This window comes from Toxotes jaculatrix, chromosome 10, assembly GCF_017976425.1.
Source record: "Toxotes jaculatrix isolate fToxJac2 chromosome 10, fToxJac2.pri, whole genome shotgun sequence".
Taxonomy (NCBI): Eukaryota; Metazoa; Chordata; class Actinopteri; family Toxotidae; genus Toxotes; species Toxotes jaculatrix.
Window position 1 is genome coordinate 578929 of NC_054403.1, and position 14421 is coordinate 593349.

General features: G+C 41.3%; 1 non-coding gene and 2 pseudogenes across 1 annotated transcript; all 3 read right to left on the minus strand.

Annotated features, from left to right (window-relative positions):
- Window positions 1-3625: 3625 nt before the first annotated feature.
- LOC121189039 lies at window positions 3626-3805 on the minus strand (annotated as a pseudogene).
- A 577-nt stretch (window positions 3806-4382) lies between these two features.
- LOC121189099 lies at window positions 4383-4546 on the minus strand. Its single transcript, XR_005894810.1, has one exon. It is a non-coding gene; the product is annotated as a U1 spliceosomal RNA (small nuclear RNA).
- A 468-nt stretch (window positions 4547-5014) lies between these two features.
- On the minus strand, window positions 5015-5133 carry LOC121189052 (annotated as a pseudogene).
- Window positions 5134-14421: the final 9288 nt, after the last annotated feature.

A 14421-nucleotide genomic window follows, 5' to 3' on the forward strand; every position in this document is an offset into this window, starting at 1 on the left:
CTCATTAGAGAGAAAAATTCAGATTCATTTTACAGAGTTCAGTCCACTCATGTCTACTGCTGAGTTCAAAGCTCCTGACCTCTAAGAGCCTTGTTTCATAATTCATTTCCAGCCCACAGTGTTTCTGTCCTCCAGCAAACCTTTGGATGTCAGTGTGTCAAGCTAATGTTGGTGAATTCAATTCAATTCAATTCAATTCAATTTTATTTATATAGCGCCTTCCACAATCAAAATTGTCTCAAAGCGCTTTACAAAGACCCAGAGTCTGACCCCAGAGCAAGCACTTAAGGCGACAGTGGCAAGGAAAACTCCCTTTTAACAGGAAGAAACCTTGAGCAGAACCTGGCTCAGATGGGGGACCCTCCTGCCGATGGCCGGGCTGGGTGAAAGGAGGAAAAGGAGGAAGACAGGACAGCTAGGAATAGAGGAGAGGGGGAGAAAGACATGCAGCATAATACAGACAATGTGGGTCAGTATTTGCATTACAGTTAGTAAACAGTTATTTGATAATGTGTGCTCAGCAGATTAGAATTATGAAACAGAGCACGGAGGCAAAAAGCTGTCATGACTGGTAATTATTTACATTGCAGTTTGCAAAGAATATTAATCAAATATTTATCTGTAGCAGAACGGAACATTAAAACATGTTAGAAATAGATCATTGTAAACAATAAACAGCAGCAGGTGGGTGGAGCCAGGACCATAGGACATGCAGCTCCGGAGCCAGAGGTACCTGCAGAAAGGTACAGAGAAAGAGAGACCAGAGAGAAACAAACACAGGACTACGGGACAGAGAGGACACAGAGTTAATGACATGTAATAAAGGCTAATAAATTTGAGAGTTAGGGGTGTGCATCTCTCCAATATAAGGCGATCCGATACGTATCTCGATACAGGGGTATGAAACGATTCAGAAACGATACATTTTAAAATGGAACGATTCAGTTCGATTTGGTAGGATTTCACTACGATACGATAGGATTCGATACACTTCAATTCGATGGGGTATGACACAATCTCAGTTTCTTGGTCATCTTCTTCATTTTTACATTATGATTTGTTTAAAAACTAGAGAACAAGTATATTGTAACTTTTGACATGTGAATTCAGAAACATGTCATGTTTATTAGTGTAGCATATTGCACTGTAAGAACTTTACAAAGCCCTTCTGACAATGAAAAACAAACGTTCTGCGTTAGACAGCTGTTCTTTGACTTCATTTTTTACTTTGTTATACAGCTCTGGCACGCACTTATCGGTAAAATGCTGACGACTTGGTATGTTGTACCGGGGCTCCAGTATTTTTTATCATGTCCCGAAAGCCCTCGTTCTCCACAACAGAGTATGGTCTCAAGTCTTTAACAATAAACCGGGTTATTGAAGCCGTTATTACCTTGGCTCTAGCCGAGTTGTGGCTGAGTTTCGGCTGGAAAAACTCTTGTATGCCTGTGTCCTGTCGTGTCTTTGTGCTAGCTGTGCTAGTCTCCTCATCGCCTGTTTCTCCATGTCGCCTCACCAAGTGAGTGTTGAGATTTGTCGTACTACCGGTGTACTTCACTGCAGTTTTACACTCTTTGCATATCGCAACGGTTTTATCCAGTGCTCCATTCCTCATATAAATTCCAAATTTCTTCCAGACCTTTGACTTTAAACTTGACGGTGCGTTGTAGATGGTGTCGGTGTCGGACATGTTTTTCCCTCGTATACACAGCAACAGAGTAATCACGCTCTTTGGCGCTCTGGAAAGCGCAATCTGACGTCTCGCGAGAGTTTTATGGGAAGTAGCTAAAGAAAGTCAGAGAGGGAGATGCAGACAGGGAACAACGTTAAACCGATTTAAAACTTTGTAATCGGGCCATCGGCCGGTTCACCCTACGTTTAGACCGATTCAGGGCTCCGTGTACCGATGCACTCACATCTTTTAAATCAAAACCGATTTTCCGAATCAAATCGATTATTGTTACACCCCTATTGAGAGTGGATCTGAGGAGAGAAAGAGAAAGAAGAAGAAGTGCGCAGTACATCAAGGGATGTCCCCCAGCAGCCTAGGCCTATAGCAGCATAACTAGGGGATGAATTCAGTTGCCTGAGCCAGCCCTACTAAGGGCTATATCCTTAACTGTAACATTGTCTATAGAGATAATTGTGACTAACTATAAGTTTAATAAATAACTAGGACTGTAACTACAACTAATTATAAGCTTTATCAAACAAGAAGGTTTTAAGCTTGGTTTTAAAATTAGAGAGGGTGTCTGCTTCCCGAACCCAAACTGGCAGTTGGTTCCATAGGAGAGGGGCCTGATAGCTAAAGGCTCGGCCTCCCATTCTACTTTTAGAGATTTTGGGAACCATAAGCAAACCTGCATTCTGGGAACGAAGCAGTCTGTTAAGATGATATGGTACTATCAGCTCTTTGAGATATGAAGGAGCCTGGCCATTGAGGGCCTTATATGTAAGGAGAAGGATTTTAAAATCAATTCTGGATTTTCCAATTCTGGAATCTGAGGCTGTGTTGACTGAGAGAAGAAGCTGTGAGATCTTTTAGACCCTGAGGACTCACTCTGGACTGATTTGATAGATGCTCCACAAATAAAAGTGCTTCTCCACTCAACTAACTACTGCTCCTCATAGGGACTGTCTGCAGGAACTGAAGCTGGTTTTGGTCAAAGAGATATTCATGTGTTCACTGTTCACTCAGGACCATTCAGCTGGGTTGGTGAATTCAGCACCAAGAACAGCGGCAGCTGCAGCAGCTTCAGAGTCCTTCTCACCTCACTATGGCAGCAGAGAAGCAGCTAAAGGAGACGCAGCAGCCACAGATTTGTTCCATGCTGCTTACACACTAATTGTTCTCACACTTGTATGAACTAATTCACTTTTTTTCTTGTAATTAATGTGACTGACTCTCAGAGACTAACAGAACATTTACCTCCAAGCAGCAGTTACTCCATCAGTATAGAGTCTCATTATTTGTTCCTGACTGATTTTTTTTTATTGATCCCTCTTAGGGAAATTACTCTCTGCATTTTACCCACACCATGTGAACGAAACACACACAAGCATGCGCATGCACTAGAGACTCTGGGGCAGGGAGCTGCCTAGTGAAGCGCCCAGGGAGCTGGGGTGGGGTGCAATTGCAGCCATCTGAAAACCCTTTCGAATTCTGTATTGAAGAATAAAGCTCTATGGACTCAACTTCTCTGGTCTCCAGCATTTGACTGTGACTCTGTGTTTTATCCTTTAAAAAGAAGAGCTGAATGCTTAGAAATGTTTTGGGGAGAAAACAAGTTAGAGTAAAAGAGTACAGTGTGGGGACTCAGCCAGACTTTGACTCAGCTTCAACTGGCCCACAGTTGGGTGTACAGCTTGGCCTGAAAAATCCACATCAAAACCAGGCCTGGCTTTTACATGGAGACTACAAAGTCTGGGAAATGATCAGGCGTCTTCAGGGAGTCCGCGACCAATCATCGTAGCTGAAGTGCACTGTGTTGTTGAGCGGGGTTCCCTGGGTGATATCAGTAAATCAACTGACTGGTTGTGCACAATAAACTTTGCCGCATTTTATATCAAAGTTTGACTCCTAACTAAACATTAGTGTCAGCACTTGATTTTCTACAAAGCAAGAGAAAGGTGCACCGTTCCCGGCGGCACTGCAATGCCAGATCGATGCGTGGAGTGAGCGGAGCAAGCTCCCTTTTCAGCTCCCTCTCCTAAAACTGGGTTTAATATGTTATCCCCATATAGGGAACATATCAGATATTAAACTGATAAAAACAGAAACTACACTTGATCTCCGAGAAACGATGAGGCCCAAGCATTTGACGTCCAAATCAAACTCTTGGTACAACCGTCACTTGTCGCAGTGTCCCGTTTGTAAGCCAGCTTATCAATTGCCGCCACTTAGCAACTCCGCCCATCTGTCTGCTGTGTACTTTTCCCTGCCGCTATACAAAGATGTTTGACTTTTCACCAACTCAAAAGGCTCAGCCATACGGCAAAGCCGGCCAAAAATAGCTTCAACTCATTGCTGTTCCACACCAAAGCCTAGAAATAAAACATACTAGAACAACATCTAGCACACATTTCTTCCACAAACAAGCAGCAAAGTCGGACAGGAGAGCTCACACTTCATTTTGTCATGGAAAGGCCACGCCCACTTCCCCAATTCCAATGGGAACACGGGGAATTTTCATGACTAAACACGCCACTCTGTAGCGTACGCCAGAGAGCTTCTGCAGAGCAACACTGCCGCTTTGTGGACAGACTGCAAAAGCTGACATGTAACTCCAAATCAACAAAGCCACTTCACAAAATGGAGAGTCTTCAACAGGTTAGCACATGGGAATTCCTGACACATTGTGTTTTCTTCTACACGCACGCAACAGGGGAGAGCGCGGACGCAGTCCCCCACTACCAGAAATTATGCAGTCGAGATTCCCACATTTGGGGAATTCGCAGGGGTCAGCACAGCCGGAGTGCAATGGCTGAGCCTCACCCTGGGTGAACCACCTTGTTGATCATGGTATCTCCCCTGCCAGGTAAGTATGAGCTGCAGTTGGAAGAGAGCAGGTGGTGGTCACCAGGCACAGCACTCTGGCTGACGGTGCCCACAATGCATAATCCCACATTTCAGTGCCTTGAGCATCAGCTCCCCTTTGTCTGTTACATTTATAGCTGAAAAGACACAAACACTGCTGCAAATAGGCTGCGGCATGCGGCAAACACGCTTTGTTGGATCCACCCATCATGCACTGCTCTGCCAAAAACAAAGGAACACTGTGTGAAATGCCACTAGTTGAGCTGTCTCTTGGGAAAGAAAGCAAAGGCCCACGTGGGACACTTTTCTTGCCTCAAAGACGCCAGCATCCCCACCAAAGCCAGAGAGCTTCTTTAGAGACTGCAAAAGTTGACATATAACTCCAAATCAACAAAGCCACCTCACAAGATGGAGATGAACCACACTAGTTTAGGGATGATGTTTTTTGTTTTATTCTGAATCAAAAATGGAGATAAAGGCTTATAGCACCTAGTATTCCCAGGTCGTGTCCCATCCAAGTTCTAACCAGACCCTACTCTACTTATCTTCCGAGATCAGGTGAGATCGGGCGTGCCAAGGGTGGTATGGCCGTGAGCAACACCAACCCATATAAAAAGTCTCTTTATACATGCTAAAACGCCACTAACACATCCAATGTTTAATAGGGACAATAATCATCTGGATTTCTCAACAAATCCAAGCACAAGAAGCAATCAAAAATCACCTTATCCACCTGACAAGAATTTTATCCATATCCATCATCTGATAAAGGATGTTACTGCGTCTGATTACTTATAGGTCCATTCCTGTCCAACACTGAGTAAGACATGTCAATGAACCACTTTTAGGGATGATGGTTTTTGATTATTCTGAACCAAAGATGGAGATAAAAGAGGAAGGCTCAGTTAGAAAAATATATAAATACCTTTATTACAAATGTAAGTTAAAACACAATGGGTAAAACCAGAGTCCTCCGGATACTTAAAATTAAAGAAAGTCCAGCAGGTTGTCCACCTGACCAGATGGGGGTGTAGAGGGTCCCCGGGGCAACAGGTCCCTGCGTGGCCGTCAGATGATAACTTGGGGGAAAGGGGAAACAAACAAAAACAGGGCAACTATCAGGGTGGTCAGCGGTCCATCAATCTTTTTATGAGGTATCTTAGTCCCAGAAACAAACTTAAGAAGAATCTTCTGTGGGGTGAGGGCGAATACCAATAAAATAAGATAGAGGAATAAAGAATAACAAAACTCAACAAAACCCAACAGAATCCAACACAAAACAACTCAAGCCTTTAAAGTACTATTCCACTGCAAATAAACCCACTCCAACTCAATAAGGCCCGATCCACAAGATTTCTAAAATAGTTCAGGGGAAAAATGCCTTAACCCTGACACGTCGAAGCTGTCCCAGAATGTCCAAAATTGTCCCCCCCCCCCAAGAACAAAAGAAAGAAATTATTGTCGGCAACACGGCGTCCCACACTACTACTTCAGTCAGTGTATAATAAGAATGAAGAGGTACTTAACCGCAGGAGGGGTGGAACGCGTCCCCACCCCTCCACTTTCACCCGAGGCTTCCCTCTTTCGCAACGTGCGTCTGTGGCGTGATGGCGGCCTGCATCCCCACTCGGCAGCGGCGCACACGACTCGACCGGGACGCTCCTCTCGCGCTGTTCACCGGACTCTTAGGCCAAGATGGCGTGGCGACAAGCTGCCCAGCACTCGTGCGCAGTGTCCTCAGCCGCTTCTCCTCCCGGTCAGCTCAGCTGCTTCTTCCGCCTGCTGCCCGCGTTCCCCGCTGTCTGCGTCTCTGTAACAAGAGAACAAACTCCCTGTCGCGCCACACACACACCTGTCTCTTATCCCGTTCCCAATTACTTCCGGTGGCTGCGCACGCACCCTCTCAAACACACATAGACACACTTAGAGACACACACATACGCTCACACTTAGTCACCCTGTGACATGTACACCCAGGCCGAGTTGAATTTTGGAGTTTATTTCCTGGTGTTCAGGATCTGGTTTTAACTCTGTCCCTGGAGTTCACGACACATTTCATCGCAGCGTGAGCAGCACAAGGAACGTCGTCACAAGGCTGGTAAGAGCATAATTATTATCATAAAGTGCTTTAAATGTGTGATATTTTGTCATTGTTCTCACTTTATCTACTTACATTGTACCGCTAATGACTGCGAACTTGATGTTGAACGTAACCCCATTGCTTTTACTCCATTATTTAGAGCAAGTAGCTCCCGCAGCATTAGTTAGCTAACTGTCCTTAGCTGCCATTGTGGAGTTGTTAGCTTTCACTCAAACGTTAATGTCGGCCATACTGTCTGTGGCGTGTGATGTGTCTGTATGACGGTAATGACAAACTGTTTGATAAGCTTCACAAATTAATGACGACGCGCATCTTGAAGGTAATTAATACTGTTTTGGAAATAACCATCCAACAATGCAACCGCATGTCGGTGTTTTAAGAGAATAATTTCCGGCTCAACGGCGCAGACGCAGCTGAAAAGTCAGTTTTGGCTAGCATGTTAACAGTTGAGCTTATAAACTGTAGCCTTGCTGTTTTGAACAGCGGTGAGAAACGTGTATTTTAACAGTGTGTAGTTGGGATAAACTTTAACTTGAACATGTTATTCTCAGACATATGACATTTTCTTCCTTTATGTCAAACCAACATGTTGATCAAAGTACAACATGGAGGGAAGAAGAAGGACATTAAACTGGAAGAGGCTTGCTTCTCAGATTTTCTCAGTGCAGGTCAGTCAGATGTTTAGTATTAAATGAATAAAGATGTAAACATTATGTAACGTGGAGTTGTTATGGTATAGTCCAGCAGAAGTTTCTTATCCCAGAGACTACAACACTGAAAGTCACAGATCAACAGGGAGCAGAGGTGGATGAGGATGTTTCAAAGATCTGTGTTTCTTCATCTACAGTGATGATGGTAGGACATTTAAACATTCATATTTTGCTGCACTTATATTTTGAGAGATTTGTATCTTGACACAGACAAAAATATCTGATTGTGAGAAGTGGATGATAAGAATTCCAAAGTACAATATTTAATCAGTTCATATTAAGCTGTATGTGTTGTCTGCATTTCAGACCTCCCATCTACTGAAGCATCTATGAACCTGGCTGATCGTTCAGACCTGACAGAATATGTGACCCTCACTACTTGTGGTAAGCAGAGTTATAGGTAATGGTAATGTTTTGTCTTGAGACAGGTAATATCCAGCCAGGTCTGTGATATAGTTTTAATGTGCTGGACTTTAGATTTTATTTGCCTTATACTTGTGTGTGTGTGTGATCTTCAGATCGAAGTGTCCTGCAGCAAGGGTGTGAAGGCTCCTCCTCTCCAAGTCTGACAGATACACTGTCAGTCTCAAGCACTTTAAGCAGAGACACAAGTGATTCTGGATGCCAGCCTTTGATGGACAGTGTGCTTGCAAAAAATTGTAATTGTTTTCCAACTTGTATACAACTAGATTTTAATCATTATGTATTAGACATAATTCCTAAGAAATGCAATTAATATGTAGATAAATGTATTTGCTTACGACATAGATCTAAGTGTAGTTGTAAATATGTTTATCACACAGCTGATCCTGACTTAGTGTTTCAGAGGATGAGAGAAACCTTCTACTACCGTCAGCAGATTCTTCATGACCCACAGCGGTCAGCTGATGTATTACTCACGTTTCCACATTTTTTCAAGTAAAAATATTGGTTTATTTTAAACATTTGAAAATGTTTGTTTTTCTCTTTTTATTTAGATTTTGCAAGACTTCTCACTGATGTTTGGAGCAGAGGATGCTTCAAGGTTCCTTGAAAAATGGAACAGCAGTTTTAAAGATAAAAGTTATCAAGGAGGCAGGAACCTGAAAGAGACGTCTCTCTTAAAACAACAACTGAAAGCTGCCCTGAATGAAGGATCTGACACTGCTGATGAAGCAGGTACAGTTATCATCAGAATAGTAATGCAGTTATGTGAGTCGTCCAACAGTCATCAGTTTATTGTGTTTTTATTGATTTATTTTACAAAAGCATCTCTGAGTCTAAATAGGCCACTTAAGTCTGCAGTTAAGATTCAGTGTGAGGGCTGAACATTGCTTTGCTCTCCAGCACAGATTTATAATGACTGGGCCATTAATAGTTGTTATATGTGTATATGTTTAAGATCATAGTAAAACCATTAGAACAATGCACAGAGCAATATCATAAACACACTACTTAATATATATAATGAGTGTAAAAGTACTTTTCACTCTGTCCTCAGAGTGGGACAGCAACATGGCTTCTCTTCTGGTGCTGCTTCATCTTCTCACTTCACAACCAGCTGGAAGAAAGCGTCCCACAAAGATCAGCGTCGGAGAGACAACGGATCATCTGGTAAAATTTCAGAAGGTTTGTCAAAACTTCCAAATACTGTAGATGTTGCTGAGTTTTAGAAACACATTTTTGTAAACATATTTCTCTTGTTTCAGTCATCCCAAAGCCTTGAGGATCATCTCCTGACCACTGAAGGAACCCATCAGCCATATCTTCTTTCCACAGAAACTTCAAAGACCCAGGTTTTCACCTTTTATATTGTCTTGGACAAAAAGCTTCTGTCATGTCAGTCATGTACATCCTTTGGTGCTTTTGATGAGCTGTTCAAGTCACATTTTGTTTTCAGTGTGAAGTATGATGACGCTCTCTCCAGCCTGTACACATTTTTGCAGACAGCTCTGTACAATATTGATACAACTGAAGAAACTCCCAGAGTAAAAGAGCTCAGAGCAAAGCTGTTAAACAAACCATAAGTAGCTTATTTAGCCAAAATGTTGAGATGTTTCCTCTGTAATTCATCCTTTGGTTCAGTGTTGCTTTTGTTCAGGAACCTCAAATGAATTCATGCCATGTATCCAGGTAAAAGTCTCTCTAGTTATTGTGGATTCAGGAGACGTCTCATTAAGATACACAGCTCCATTGATAACACAAGTGTGTCTAACCAGATCCCTTTCAACAACGACACAGAGACAGTAAACAATTCTCAGTCTGTAACTGATGAAATACTTCATCTCATTTCCAAAATACTGAAGCAGCTCCTTCAGGTTCTACTCACAACAAAGACGTGTGTGCTTCAGTTATAGCCAAGCTTTTGGGGAGTGGTGAACCAAATACTGTAGTTCTTTATACAACTGAATCTCTTCACCTTGATTGTGAAGCCATCGTCTGTGTCACACAGTGGGTGAAATGCTGTGGAGCTGAGTATCGTGTTGGACTCTTTGTGTGCACTGGTACTGATGAAAACATGAACCATTGTTCAGCAAAATAACATCAAAGTGTTTTTGTTTTGATTGAGCATGAAACTTGTTTCCATGATCACTTCCATGCTTTCCAAGTGAGTGACACTACACAGAGTGAACTGATTCTAGAAAGGGAGAGATTAAGATATTTCAAATGGTTTGATGCTCAGATGTCATATGGTTGTGATTCATAATGTTATGTTGTATCAGAGAGTTGTATAATCTGATTTCTAATCTGAATTTAATGAGTTCTCTTACTGTTTTATACTTGAACTGTAAAGTGAGTAGTCGTCTACCTCAAGTTACACAATGCACCACAGAGAAATGTGTCAGTTTTTATACATTTGCAGACATTTTATTATGCAGTAATGTGTTGTTTACAGTGTTTTATACAACTTCACAAATGTTTTTCATTGGCATTATTTGCTGCCTGTGTGCTGTTAAATTTTACAGTTTTAAGACAGGAATTAATTCAAAGTGTAATGTGTTGAATTTTTAAATGTATTTGCACAAATAAAAGCAAAAAATCAACAGGATGGTGTTTGGTGCTCATTTTCCCATCAAACTAAATAATATAATAATGAATAAATTTTAATTCTAAAAAGTGTAAATAAAACACATTTTGAGTGTTTGGTGTCAACACTGGAGAAGAGTTTATATTGAAATTAACAAAATTTTAGATTCACACTCAGTGAGGGATGAGTATTTTAACACCAGGAGGAGTTCAAGTTAACTCTGTTTCAGAGTTAAACATTCAGCTCCAGGAACAGAGTTATTTTAACTCTGCCACAGAGTCTATTCGATGGTCACACATGTTCACTCAGACTGAGCTGATTTTAACTCACACAGAGTTTATTCCAGAGGCTAAAATTTGCTGTGTGTGCAGTATTTCCAGCTTTACACATGAACTAATACAAAAATAAACACTTCTGTAGTGATGAAGAAAAGTGTCCATGTAACATTTAGGGCTTGACCATGGTTCCTGGCCCCTAAACAGAGGAGGATCAGGGTAAGAAAGCTGAGAGCAGAAGAGGAACACATTCACAAAGTGTGATATTAAAGAGAGTCAACAATGAAATCTGCTCTTCACCTGAGCTTCTTTCCATTGACTGCCTCTAGAAGGTGCCAAAGCTCCTGAAGTGTTGATTTGGAAATGTTTCATATTATCTCAGGAATAATATGATGGAAACTTGAAATGATTGTGATGATTGTTTACTGTATAAGTCCATGTAAGAGCTCCTTATTTGTTATTATTTACTAGAGGAAGTCAGGCTGCTTCCTGAACGGAGACAACTATTCACAAATGTACTCAGTGGTTTCACTGTGTTAGGTGATAACTAAGATTTCATGTTTCATTCTAAACTCCAGTGCCAGCCAATGGAGACAGGCCAATACTGAGTGAATACAATACTGAATACATATGAAAAACTGCAGGATCTGTGCATGAGGATATTTTCAACTCTTTTTGGACTTTTGTTAAACTCTATATAGCACCTTTTGGACTCTTGAGGACTCTTGGGTTTTGTTAGTAGTTTACTGTTTTTGTTAAAACATTTTACTCTTGTTTTGGTCTCTTGAGTTTTGGTTTTGTTTTTCCTGTTTTATTTTGAAGCCCTAGCCCTTGTGTATCTGTCCTCTGTCTACTTCTTGTCTTTTTCCTCTTTCCCTCCTTTGCTGATTGTCTGTCCGGCCCTAATGTGTGTCACCTGTTGTCAATTAATTGTATTTAAGTCTCATTCTTCCCTTGTCTCCTTGTCAGTGTGTCTGAGTCCTAGCCTGTGTTCACCAGTGTTTTGTCCAAGTCTGTTCCTGCTGTGTTCTTGCTGTGTTTGTACCTGCTTTTCTCATCCTGGAATCTGTGTTCACCTGCTGTCCTGTCCTCAGTGTTACCTGTTCCCCTGTCTTTGTCACCTCTGGGATTTGTCCTCTGTTCCCTTTGGATTCACTTTCATTTGTTCACCCCAAGTAAGGACCTCAAAGTTTGAAGTTTTGAACTTGAGCTTCTGAAGTTTTTCTCCTTTTTGGATGATTTAGTTGTTTAAGTTTTGTATAACAGCTGAAAGGTTCGTTGTAAAATGGTAAATTTAGGAGATGCACTGTAAAAGATTCTAACATTGATTATCAGGAAATGCGCTGTAAAAGAATTTAATGGAGGCTGTGCACTGTGTAAAATGCAGTGGTGGAATGTAACAAAGTATTTGTACTTCGTTACTGTACTTAAGTATTTTTTTATGTATCTGTACTTTACTTAAGTAAAAATAATAATGCATACTTTGGCTTTTACTCCATTGCATTTTGTAGCAATTATCTTTACTTTCTACTCCACTACATTTCTACAATTTCTGCCGTTACTCGTTACGTTATGAACATAATTTCCTCGAAATCTTGCACAAAAAAAAAATAGACTGATTGCGTTGAGGCGTTGTTTGCCATTGCCAGCCTATCAGGTGGCTCTATTACCCCAATGATGGCAGAGCGCGCATTTGGTAGCAGCACGAGCTGGTGGACTGGCCTGATTCCGGAGAGAAGAAATGACATGCAACATCAACATGGACCCAGAGCCAACGTGGCTGAGCCTGAGTCTGAGCCCTCCAGCTCAGAATCAGACAGCCATCTTTGGCCGTATTTAAGCAGAGAATAATTTCCCCAGCAGGGATCAATAAAGTAATTTAAAAATAAAATGGCCCTGACACTGAGACAACCGATTGCGTGAGTACTTTTACTTTAAAAAATACTTTAAAGTAAATTTAAAAGTAAGTACTTAGTACTTTTACTTAAGTAAGATTCTTGATGCAGTACTTCCACTTTCACTTGAGTATATTTTTTGTGGGGTGTTTGTACTTTTACTTAAGTACTAAGCTTCCTTCCAGTACTTCCTCCACCACTGGTAAAATGGCAACAAAGGTGACGCAGGATATATCCAATAAACAATGATAGTCATAGATGAGCTCTGGATTAACTTACAACCAGGGCATGCACTGTAAAATATTACAACAGTGTAATGAACTTGTTAAAAATTAAAACCAGAGGATGTATTGTAAAGTGGAAGTTAGGCTGCACTGTTAAAAACACAACAACGAGGGTGACAACGTGGAAAACATCACAAGGGAAAGGACTGTCAGAAATATGTGATGCAGTGTGAAAATGAAAACAACCAATGACAGCATCAGCAGTAAAAGTACACAAGTATTATTAGCAGCCAGAGGATTCACTGTAAAACATGAAAAACGGGGTGAAATCGAGGTATATATAGTAAAAATGACAGATGAAGTTGAAAAACATTTTTAAAATAAACTTCACAGCTTCTTGTTTTGGTCAAATTTCAGCTGCTGGTTTTCACTCTCATCTTTTCTGAGTCTTTTTTTTAAGTTGACTTAAAATTCAAAGAATCGAGGCTCAAACTCTTCAGAGTAGTCAGGAGCTTTCTAACTCTGTGAACCTCTGAAAAACAGTTTGACAAGTTTCTTTGTTTATTCTCAGATCTTTCAGATAAACTGTGGCAGCATTTTAGTTTGAACTGAATCAGCTCAGTTGTCCAAAGATTCAGTGAAAGACAAAACACTGATGTTCACAATGATGCTTTTAATGTGAAAGGACAAGATCATGATTAGAATCTTAAAAAAGTAAAAGTCAGCAGCATTTTTCTCCTGTAATAATCGTAGCTTCCATCTTTAAAGGACTGGAAGAGGAAGAAGTTTACAAGGAATCATTTAGAAGAGTTTAACAAATAAACTGCTTTAATATATGAATCTGAAAAGGTGTGTGTGAGTGAAAGAGACAGGCATGTACAGACTGAACTATCTGTTCAACAGTGAGAGAGTTTCTCTAACAGGAGGAGACTCTCTCTGCTACACTCTACACAGAGACACAGAGGAACCAGACCACAAGAATCCCAACCCAAACCCAGGATACAGAGGTTCAGTGAATGTGGTGTTGAAGGTGTAGAGGTGGATCAGTGAGTCAGAGGAGACTCTGTAGAAGGACAGAGAGCCAGCAGGACAATCCACGTACATTGCTACTCTGTCAGAGACAGAGGAAGATGAAGAAAAGGAGGAGGAGGAGGAGGAGGAGACAAGTGTTACTGTGTCATTGTGCCAAACAGAGTAACCACCATCAGAGCAGCTCAGACTCCAGGACTGATCGTTCCTTCCAAACACACAGTTTTCTCTGCCTCCTTTCCTTCTGATTCCTTTATAACTCACTGACATTTCAACTCCTCCTCTCCACTCGACCTCCCAGTAACAGCGACCAGTCAGACCATTACTACACAGTAGCTGAGGCCATGGGTGAAATCTGTCTGGATGATCAGGATATGACTGATCCTCCTTCACATGTGTCACCTTCCTGTTGTTGTCAGACAGTTTGATCTTTCTGTTTACTGTGTTTGTGTTGAAGGTGAGTTCACAGAAATCTGATGGAGAGAAGAAGACACAACACAGCTGCAGTTATTGATCTATCACCTGATCATTGATTGACAATTTGAAGATGGTTGAATGTGAGCTGCTTTGTTTTCAGGAATCAAATGAAAACCACACTTACACTTCCTCAGACCTGGTCTCAACCATCGGACTCCACCAGGCT